Source organism: Molothrus aeneus (assembly GCF_037042795.1).
Source record: "Molothrus aeneus isolate 106 chromosome Z unlocalized genomic scaffold, BPBGC_Maene_1.0 scaffold_33, whole genome shotgun sequence".
In the NCBI taxonomy this organism is placed as follows: Eukaryota; Metazoa; Chordata; class Aves; order Passeriformes; family Icteridae; genus Molothrus; species Molothrus aeneus.
The window spans coordinates 2,210,966-2,223,040 of NW_027098761.1; positions in this window are offsets into that span (position 1 = coordinate 2,210,966).

Here is a 12,075-nt window from a genome sequence, read left to right on the forward strand (position 1 = left end):
GCCCCTCACCGCCCGTCCCTCGCCGCCTCGGCCGGGCTGCTCTGGGGCCGCGCTCGGAGCGCAGCGGGGCCGTGCCAGGGCCGCGTCAACTCCGCGGTGGGGGCTCCTCCGGCCTCGCTCCGGACACGAGGAGCTCCTACCTGTGCTCGCTTTGTACCTTCAAGGCTGCTGGATGCCTTGCAGTGACGCTGGAGTGTCCGGGCTATTCTGGTCGCTTCTTGTCCTCAGCTCAGCAGTGTTATAAATGATCAATCGAAAGCCAAATTATCAAAAATGCAAAAAGATTTATCTTTTTCTGTCACCAAAATACAATCCTCAAAACCACCACAGCCAAAGAGACAGCTTCAAGCCTCGGATCGGCGCTCGGTGAACCTGGATCTGACCTCTATCGCATCGGACCCCCCTCGTTCATGAGAGCCACTTCTTGCGGGGATATTTTATAGTTTATTATGCCCGAGGCAAAGGAGTCCAAGTTTCTTTTGTAACTTTTCACAGTTGGTTCTTTCACTGTGCAGAGCTGGACAATCGCCATTTCCTGGTCGACAGCCAGCGTTGATCAAATCCAAGAAGTCGTGTATTCACATGCATCTTTCTGGGGACTTTGGCTATCTTGATCGATGTTATCAACAGGGCGATGATCGATGATCACTCTTAGGCGTCTTCCGATGGCTCGGGATAACAGTGATCATCACACTGGGTGTGTCTATTCATGAGATTTTCCCGGAGGAGCTCTGCTCATCTCAGCTTGTCTCCTGCGGAGACAGACAAGGCCCTGCTGGTGTGCGGAGGACACGGTGTGTACATCACCTTCACAAGTCTTTCGCAGCCAAGGCTGTCTGGTGGTGACAATAGCGAGGGGGGAAGGGGACTATGGGTAGAACAAAGGATGTCTAAACAAGATTACGATAACATAACTACATATCAATAAACTTATTTTAACATATATACAATTTTCATCCCTTAATTCTGAAAGTAAATCCATCACATTACGTATCTATAACACTGAGATGTCGAGGGTTTTTTGTTGCCAGGTAGTAGCGGCTTTGCAAAGTGTTGTTTGGGTTGATTAATTCTATGCTTTGGAATTTCGTTTTGTTTTGTTTTGGGACTTTTCTTTCCCAATGGTTTATGAATAGCTAGCATAGTTTTGAATAGGAGGCTCCCATTGTGGTACTTCAAAATAGGAAAGATTCCAGGAAATAATGGAAGCTGCAGTTTTTCTTGTAGTAGTGTAAAAATGTATTTAGTGATATAGTTGATCACTTCTGTGTAGAAGTATTCAATAACTAAAGCATTAAGAATGAAATATTGTAGGTGTACAGGTAAACTATTCTTAAAAAGATTTTCTGTGTCCTGGTGCTGGTGCATCAAGGATCTCTATTGCTTGCTTCCAAGGATTACTGTTTCCAATTTGGGGTTGCTTTTTTATTGTAACAGTGCTATTACTGTTGTTGAATCTCAGCATTTGAGTAAAATCTGTATGCAGTGATCTTTGTGTTTTAGGCTGTAGCAGATCTGAGTCACTGCCATCAGGATTGAATTGGTCTTGTGAACGGTGGTGTGAAAATGTTTAAGGGCAGTCTCTGACACAAAGAGCTGCATTGTTTGCTGTTCTAAGTCCCATTCTTAAATAGTTGATGTGATTCTGTGCAAGTGCCATCTCCTAACAATCCCGGTATAATATAGTGCTGGCTTACAGATGAATCCTGTGAAAAATGAATTTGACATCTCTTTCAAGAGGTGCTCCTAAACAAGACGTTTGTAGTCTGTACTTTGACAAGATCTATGGGCAATAGTTTTTTGGGAAGTGGGTGAATGGTGTTCTGCTGGTGAATCACAGGCATCCTGTACAGACCATCAGTGTGGTGTGAGCTTGCTGGATCAACATCTGCCTCAGATTCATTGGTCATTTAATTATTGGCATTGTGTAGCACTTTTCCCTCTGTCACATTAAAATATCCCCATGGACAAGGTCCTACATTAAGGTTGAGGGAGATGGGGATTTGGCTCAAAATCTTTGCAGTGTTTCACTTTCTGTTCCAAGTCAAAACTTGGTTCTGTGGCACTTGAAACAAAGTTTTTAAGAAGCAGCCTCTAACCAGTCTGGCTGTAAGCAATTCCTTTTCCATCTCACTGCCTCTTATGCAGTAGGATCTGCATTGTCACTGTAAACCCTGAATATTTTGCCCGAATGTCAGTAAAGTCAAGAACAAGAAGAAAACCATTGCAGTTCTCAGTTCATATATATATTTGAACATTGTATTTCTGCCTCTTCTAAGGCACATAGTCATTCATGGGAGTACAGGTTGTGAAAAATGTGTATTTTATGATTGGATTTTCACAAATATTAAAATTAATATTATATGTGTTATGTTAGAAAGTTATGCTGTATTAATTTTCTTAAGTAGTGTGTTAAATATAGTTTTATGTTATAACGTAATGTTAAAATAGAAACTATGCTATGTAAGATAGTTTTTTTAAAGAGAGGAATGAAGTACTCACACTGAGATAACAGCCACAAGACACCTAAATCTTTCAGAGAAAAAAAAATTATTACTCCCTTATCAAAAGAAACTAACTTCTTCCTACCTCACTCAGCCCTGAGACACCATCAAGATTAAGAAGTTAACACTAACCAGACAGAATCCTTTGTTTAAATAAAAGTTATGCTTCATATATCAAATATATGAATATACAGCAAACTATTACTTTTAAGAATTAATCCTCTGTTAATGTGTGTCCTTTTTCAAGCTTATTTTGCCCAGAAAAAGGTACCCAGGTTGTCCATAACCCTTTGTTTTTATTGTCTCATATTGCCCTAATCCTAATTGTCCAAATTTTTCTTACTCTAATTTTATTGCTATTTTTATAACCATTTTATTACTATTAAACTTTTAAAATTTTAAAAACAAGTGATTAGCATTTTTCACAAGGTTAAAGCCAAGAAGCCAACACTGTAATACTGAGTGTGAATGCATAGGAATGTGAATGTATGATGTTCTGCCTTTGCAGTGTGTGCTTCTAAACCAACATTTTCCTTCTGAATGAAGTTATTTTTGTCGGTGGTGGCAGTGTTGATTAAGTTCCTGTCTGGTAACTGAATTCCTCTTAAGAATTTAACATTCATATCTGATGTATATCCTAATCTAGATGAAGAAATGTGGACTGCCATTGCTTTTTTGAGATTTTTTTTTGTGAAATGTACCTGCCCATTTGACTTGTGGAGCTTGGTTGGAGCTGATTCGAAGGCAAATACTCATTTCCCTTAAATGAGTATTTATAAATAGATAAATAAATACTCTTTTCCCATTAAATGCAAAGCTGGCATTTAATGCTGAAATCTGTCCTTAGCAAGAAGGTAACCGAATGAAGGCTGAAAGCTGGAATTCCATAGGAAAAGTGAAGACGCTTAAAAGGTGGGTTTTGGGTGTGATAAAAGTTGTATATGTCAGTGCAAACAGACTTCTGAACTCTCACCTTTCCTCTGGCTGTCCGATAATCTGATTTTCATCATTCTTCCAACTGATATGGGGTTGTTAGCCACTTGCTGGAAGAATGTGCTGCCAGGTCTGACAGATCTCCGGAAGGTTTTGCTTCAGGTCTCTGAAAGAAAAATAAAGTCTTTATTCTTTGGCACTGCAGCTGCACATGGAACAGCCAGTACTAGAGTGTGTTCCACATCACTACTTTCATGATATACTTTTTCATGATACAGCTATGCAGACCATGGGAGAATAACTTAAAATAGCGTATGAGCTAATGAACTTGGGCAAGTGCTGAGGGGCTTCTTTGTGAGCTACAGACCTGAACAATAGCAGTGCCCCAACTGAGAGTTTTGGAGGGTCTTTTTCTACTTCACTTTGAGTCACTGTGACAAATTTTGCAGCCCTGGTTGTTTGCCCTGGTTGTAAGTGACCTAATTATGGAGAGATCATGTTAATCTCCTTTCTCACTTAGACCATGCAGATTCCAAGTAGTATTTAGCTGAAAAGGAATGTCTCTCCACTATATTGTCTTCAATTGCAAGTGACCTGGAAGCAAAATTCAACTGTAGTTTTTTCCATAAGGTAATTCAGCTGTGCACATTCTTCTCTAGGCCACTCTTTTCTTCTTTCACCTCTCTTGTTGATGAAGATCTCTGTCTGGTGATGCAAAATGTGGACAGAGGCACTTGAGAGGATGTTGTTGAAGACACTTGTGTGGCTGAAGGACAGGTCCTGGTTTCAGCCAGGAGAGGGTTAATTTTTGCAGCATCCAGGAGGGGGCTTGCTTGGATCTCAGATGTTAGTCAGTAACAGCTCACTTTCAGGACCACCTCATGTCTTTGCCAGAGGTGGGGGACATGACTCTCTCTCTTCTGGGGGAAGGGAGTCCCTTCTGGTTGAGAAAATGTGGTGCACAGAGCAGTCTGGCATGTGTTTATTGTCAGGGCATGCCTGTGTAATTAATTTCTTTTCTTATACTTTTTATTATAATATCAGTGCTATTACTGGTAATTTTCTTACCTCATTGCTGTTTCCTGTAAACTGTCCTTATCTTGACCTGTGATCTTTACTTTTTGTGCATTCAGCTGGAGGGGGCAGGGGATGTGGAGGTGACGTGGTGGTGTTTTTAGTGGGAGTACTAAATTGGAGAGCACCATTTGTAAACTACACAGTCTTAATTGATACCCAGTATGCAGTACTAGAGGTTGAGATAACAACAGATCTGCCCAGAACAGGTTGGACACCAAATTGATTTAAGCATTTGTTGTCTTAGGTAGGGAGCCACTGGTTTCTGAGAAAAGAGAGAGGATAATTCGGATCCTCCCAAAATCTGTACTGTGTCGCAAATTGGTGCTTATGTGCCCTCATCACTCAGCAATCCTCTATTAGCCCTACTGGGTGAATATTGCCCTCCTTGGGGCATTCCTTGATCACGGAGATCTCCTCCATGCTCTCAAAATCAAACCAACCATTTCTGTCTACACAGTTATGTTCTACAGAATGGTATTTTTTTATACAATGGGACAAGAACTCTAAGCCTACTAATGCCAATAGCCAAAGCAAAAGTATGGATACCTCTAAAAAAGAATGAAGCAGGCGCTACCCTTTATTTGCCAGTGGGCATCACAAAGAAGATGCACAGGAAGAAGGAATGTCTGATATGCAAAAATTGCAAGGCAAATGCTCCACCTCTACTTTTGTGGAGCATCTAAGACAGGCAGACCTGAAGCTTTGATGTGGGTGAGCCGTGTCGGCAAATGTACTTCTGGAAATGAAGCACTCTCAGCAAAGGTGTTCTTACAAGTTGTATTGAATATTCTGTGACTATTGGTATTACAGCCATGCTCTGTGTCTAAAACCAGCGACTGCCAACTATGGAGAAGGTTGTGTGAGCCTTATTATTACCATATGCAGCTTCTTCCAAGTACAAAGCTCTGAAGGACTTTTTCAACCCCACACAGCTGGTGTTCTCTGGCTTTTTAAAGATCTGCTTGTGGCCGTGCGGCAGAAGCTGCCAAGACCACCGCCTTGCCAAGAGCATCTCCTCTAGGAAAGGGATAGACACCAGACACTCGCACTACATGTTGTATCTTGAAGGTCAATGGCTAAGAAACAGGTGGGAGGGGCTCTTTCTTTGGAGTTCCAGTGGTGGTTTATTGGCCAACACTCTGAAGAGGTTCAGGGACAAAAGAACCAAGAGCAAAGGAGGGTTTAGGGTTTTATATGGGACAAGGGAGGCAGAGCGTCAGATCTGTGGGCCAATGGGTAGAGGGAAGAGAGGCAGTACAAAGGTGGGCTTGCAAAGGGACAACAAACTGGAATTCAGGGGAGGAGCTGTAAGGAATGGGGACCAATAGGAAAAGCAGGAGCGTGGAACATTGTAGAACTGGGGAGGAGAAGAGAGATGATGTGACTTGGGTCATCAACATATAATGGCAGTGAACTGTGAGAGAGCATCTTTTGGTCTCACTCTGACCTAAAGGGGTGTCTCCTTCCAAGGCATCCCTGCCTTCACATCTCCCTCTGTGTCCTGGGATGCAACATCTGCTTATCACAAGGGTCAAAATTCTGCTTTTTTGCAGGACTTAAAGCAACTTGTACTGCCTCCACACACCCTGTATCATCAAGGGAACAACCAGACCACTTCATTCAAGTAAAATAGCAGTTAACTCTTGCCACTCTACAATGAGGAGCAGTCGGAAGCTCTTTCCTGTGTTGAAAGTGTGCGGAAGACCACACTCTGAAAAGCCAGTGTCCATGAAAGAGAGAGCAGTCCTGCAACTTTTTTCAAGTAAAGGGAGAGAGTTCACTAGACATTACCCCATGGGGTCTCTCTTGAAATTTTGGAGGATGTAGCCTCCTTTTATCCTAAACTTCTGGCTGCATGTTGCCATCTTCCTGTGGGGATTTACAAAATCAGAGGGTTTTGGGAAAGCTGCAAGATGCAGGCTTCAGATACAGCAGAACTGTGAATAGAGCTATGCAGCAGTCATGAATTAGGTCAGCAGAAAAATTATTTAAACTGTAGAAAAGCAAGGGCAAATACAACAATGGCTTGTGTATTAATGCTTGTCTGAATAGCTCTCTAAGCTGCAGAAAGTTTATCTAGCAAGATATTAGGAAGGTTAAAGCTTAATAATGGAGCTCTGTGCGTTGTGTTTTAAGGCTTACAAGTAGGTATTGTATTCCAAATAAGCAAGCATTGTTTTAACCAAAGGTACGTGTGCTTATGGTGATTGGATAGAACTACTGTCAGTATGCTTTTGCTTTGTCTGATTGGTCAAGAAGCTTATAAAGTAAGTTGTAACATTAAGTTTTCAGGCTTGCTGCCTGGAATGTGAGCTGCTGGCATCTTTCCATTGTCATAATCATGCAGTGAGACTGATGCTGAAAAATAAAACAGCTCGAGGCGCTTTCAGCAGCAGCCCCGTCTCGTTCGTGTCTGTAAATAGCCCCTGGCCGGCATCAAATGGTGCTTCCTCTGTGAGGAGTTACATTAGACTAGAATACAGAAAATCGTAGCAAATTCAGTCGCCAGAAGCCCAAGTTGTTAAAAAGGAGGAAAAAACCATCCCCTTCACCAACTGCACCTGATGTCCGTGTAAGTAACTTTATTAAGGGGCTCTTGAGCTATGCCATGGGAAATCATTTATCTAAAAGAGAATGGGAAATGAGAAAATTTTACAAGATAAAAGACATTCAGATATCTCAAAAAATGAACTGAAAGATTTATTAATCTGGGTAAATGCGAATACTCAAAATACAGACTTGCAGTCTGCTTTTACCTTTGATTTTTGAGATCAGATAAACTAGAAAATTTATCATCTATTCTCTCTCAAAAAGGAAGAGACTGTAAGCAGACTAATGCCTGTCTCCTGAGCTTTAATGGAGAGCTTGAAACAAAATGATCATAACAGCGACTTTCTCAAATGCCAAAACAGAACATGTCATTCTGAGACGTTAATTCCAAGTGATGCTGAGCTGTCATCCTCTTCTGTGAAGATTTCTACTTCTGTTCAGAGTTCCTTCCCTTCTGGGGTGTCCGAGATTTCTCCAGGCAGTGTGGGCAGCACCCCGATCCCCAGGAAATAGGAATCGGATCAGCTTTCAGCTTCAGTCGTGCCCTCCGTTCCTTCCAAGATTCCCTGCGTCCCTGCTGCTGTGACGAGCCGTCCTCCCATCCTTCCGCAAAAGCAGCCACTCCTGCCATGCCCAGAAAAGCATTCAGGATTTTCGTTGCGTTCCAGGAATGTAGGAGTTCAGAGATTGCGTTCAAGAGAAGGTAGAAGTCGCGCGGACCCAAGAGACGAGAATTTGAAGAGGCTTTGCAATACAGTGGCTGCTTGTTCTGAAATTGTGCAGGCAGAGACTGCCGGGGAGGGCTCTGAGTCTGCTCTGCCTAGCCGAAAGGCTGTGAGAGTCACTCCTGCCACTGCTTCCCCTCCTCAAGAAGACACCCCCTCAGATCTGGTTCAAGCAGGCAGATTGCTTTGCAATTCTGAGAATTCTTTTTGTGTAAATTCCTCCCCCAAGTCTCTCCCAGAGTTTTCTTTAGTTCCCCAGCCTCCAGATACAGGCAGTAAGGGAGCTTTAGATTTAGCTTTGCCTTCAGAAGACCGGGCAGGAAAGAAGACAGAAGCAGCAGGCAGCAGCCAGAGGCCGAGCCAGAACAAGATAGCTCTGCCCAGAGAGATGCCTGGGGCAGAAGCAAGGGAACTCAGAAAAGTTTCTGTAGAAACACAGACAGATTGCTTAGAAGCCTTGAAATCTGTTTCATTCGCTGCTGAGGGGAAAAATAGCGTGTTAAGGTCGCAGCTTGATGCTGGCAATTTTCCAGCTGATTCCCTGCAGGCAGAGCTGCGGTGTAGAACCTGTAACAGTGCATTAGAAAGTGTCACAAATACAAATTCAGCATCTGCAGTTCAAGAGCAAAAACCAAGCTCTGGCTTTTTTCCTGGCACTAATACAACCAGTCCTTAGCCGATAACTCCATTATGAAGTTTGCTGAGAACATGAAAGTCTCTTCCTCTGCCCTTCCTAGCAGCGATCCCAAAGAAGCGTGTTGTTCAGGTGGCACTGTTGCCAAGATTTCAGAGTTCTCTTCCCCCGCCCATACAGGCAACGCTCCCAGAAAAGTTTGTTGCTGTGGCAACACCCCTGCCAAGAACTTCGAGCTTAGCAGATTCCCAGAACAGCTGATGTCAGTGACCATGCTACCTGCTCCCCTGAGTCAGACAAAAGAGCAGTGAGAAAGATAAAAAACAATCTAAATTAGAGGTTGACCCTCCATTGCGATTACCTAATTAGTCAAATATTAATCAAAATTTAAAAAAAGATTTAGATTCAAAGAAACAACTCCTTACATTACCTGTAAGACATGGTTGTAATGATGTAAATCCACGATTTGAAAGTCTTTCTCACCATGATATAAAAGAACTGTGTTAGGCTTTAAAAGAAAGTGAGTTCTCCTTATTTTAATAATAGATTGAAAAGTATTTTTAATTCTTATGACTTAATCCCTGCTGATTGTCAAAATGTAGCTGCCCTGATTTTAACCAATTCACAATATCTTTTATGATAATTACAATAGAAAAAACTTCTTAATAAATTGGTTGAAAGATATGCAAATACTGCTTATGAAGATACAGATGTTAGCCAATTAGCAAGTGACCCACCTTACCACAGACCGGAAAATCAAGCAGTAGAATTGCCTCGGCCTGTATTAACAGATATTAAAGATGCTGCTTTGTTTTCAGTTGAGCCAGCTAGTACCCATGTAAATGCTTATACTACTATCAGACAAAGTGAAACAGAATCCTATGCTTCTTTTTTAGATAGATTAACCCAAGCAGTTGAAAAACAATGTCCAGATGAACAAGCTTGCTCCTGTATTGTTCAAAACCTTGCTTTTGTAAATGCTAATGAAGAATGTAGAAAAATTATTTTAACTTTGCCTGATCAGCCTCCAACTGTTACACAGATGCTAACAGCTTGCAGTAAGCTTACTGCTCCACATCTTGCTAATATACAGGTCAGTGCTTTAGGAAAAACATTGGAAGATAATCTGACATAATGAATAGATAAATTTATAAATATATAGATAAAAGCTCCTAAAAAAACAAGAAAAAATTTGGGGAAACTCTGTTAGCACTGTACAGTTAGACTCTGATAAAAAGACTTGTTGCTTTGCTTGTAAACCAAGTTACATTAAAAAGGATTGTCATATGAAAACATTCCAACCAAAACAACTTTCTATTTGCCCTCGATGTCGAAAAGGGAAGTGTCTTGCTAAGTACTGTCACTCTCAGTTTGACATCGATGGCAGACCTTTGTTGTTAAACTTAAAAAACAGCGCAGATTACCACCGTGCTCAGATACAAGTAGTGGTACCCCCTGGCATCCAGTTACCCAGTCAAGTGGGGTTAGTACCTCAGTCATTTATCCCTCAATCAACCAATCCTCAAATGGTTCCAACTCAATACCCTCAAGTATCAAGGTTCAAATTAGCCTCCTCAAAACTGATTCATCTATGAAATAATTTGTGTTGTGTGAGTATTCCTACTGAAATTGTCAATCTTTTTCAACAAAAACACGATTTTTTGATTCTAAGCAAAGCCAACAACAAAATTCTTGGACTCTCAATCCTTCCTTCTGTTGTTTCAGTAAATTCTAATGAAGAGCTAGTGATTTTAGCTCTTGCACTTGATGTTCCTATAGTAATTCCACCAAAAACACCTATTGCTATTGCAGTTCTGTTACCCATTAATACACCCACGCAAAACAACTTTCCAAAGAATTCAATTGTGTCTGTGCCATCTAGTACCTCAGGTCCAGAGGTCTTTTGAGTGCAATGTTTGAACCGTGACTGACCGCAACTGACTTGTAGCCTAATTCACTGTGGTAAAACAATTTATGTTACAGGCATGCTGGATACTGGTGCAGATGTCACTGTAATTTCTCACATGTTCTGGCCCAATGATTGGGATTTGGTGGCTGCTTCAGGTTCCCACACAGGGATTGGAGGTGCTACTGTGTGTTTTCAAAGTGCATCCATGATTACTATTACAGGTCCTGAAAGAAAGACAGCAACGGTGCATCCTTTTGTTGTTCAGAAGCCTCTCACCGTCTAGGAGAGAGATGTCCTGCCCCAATGGGGAGCAAAACTGGAGGTGAGACTGTGATGGAAACCACATCAAAACCTGCCACTTTAAAGCTGACCTGGAAAACTGGTCTTCCTATATAGATTGATCAATGGCCTTTAACAGAGCAAAAATTAAATATCCTTAAAAAATTGGTAAAAGAATAATTACAGCAAAATCACATCATCCCCACAAATAGTCCCTGGAATTCACCAGTATTCGTCATCCACAAGAAGACATCAGACTCCCAGAAGTTGTTTCATGACCTGAAGAAGATCAATTAAGTGTTTGAAGACATGAGACCTCTTCAACCTAGACTCCCTTCTTTATCAATGATCCCAAAACACTGGTCTCTCATTGTCATTGATTTAAAGGACTGGTTTTTACACATTTTCTTCATCCTGATGATGCTCCAAGATTTGCCTTTTCAGTTCCCGTCATCAATCGAAGAGAACCCATGAAGAGATAGCACTGGAAATCATTGCCCCAAAGAATGAAGAAATTGCCTATAATTTGTCAGTATTTTGTTGCCTAAGCTTTGTCTCCAGTTCAATGGAAGTTTCCCAGATCCATGATTCTGCACTACATGGATGGTTTGCTCATCGCAGCTCCAGCGCAGGCAGAGATGGAGTGAACCCGTGCTAGTGTTGTTACTGAAATTCAAAATGCTGGACTTGAAATTTCTGCAACAAAAATCCAAGAAGTTCCACCCTAGAAGTATCTGAGATGAAAGATGACTGAGAAAACAATAACACTGCAGGAGATAGAGCTCCAGACCAGTGTCAGCAATCTGCAAGACTTACAACAGCTTCTAGGAGAAATCAATTAAGTCAGACCTGTTCTGAGAATCACCAACGATGAACTAGGTCCACTTTTCAATTTACTGAGAAGAAACTGTGACATCAGTTCTCCAAGAACCTTAACACCTGAAGCTCATGCAGCCCTTAATAAGGTCATAGAAGCTCTCCAAAGACAACAAGCTCATCGCTGTATTCCAGAAAAGCCTTTATTTTTTGCGATTTTAAGAGAAAAAATGCAACTTTGTAGTCTCATTTTTCAGTGAAACCCTACTGAGACAGATCCTTTGTTGATAATACAATAGATTTTTCTTCCCTACAGGTTTCCAAAAACTATTTTCACAGTTTTAGAGGTGATAGCAGAAATTGTAATTAAAGCCAAAACCAGATTGCTAACTTTAGCAGGTCAAGAATTTGCAGTTATCTATTTACGACTGAAAAAAGATTATCTTAATTGGGCAATGCAAAATTCTGATAATTTGCAATATGTATTATTAGACTTTCTATGTGTTTGTCCTCTTCATTACCCAGCTCACAAATTATTACAAGCAAAACTGACTTTAAAAGAGAAACCTAAATTAAGTGAAGAACCTTTCAATGCAGTAATTCTCTTCACTGATGGCCCTGGCAAAAGTCACAAATCAGTTGTAACTT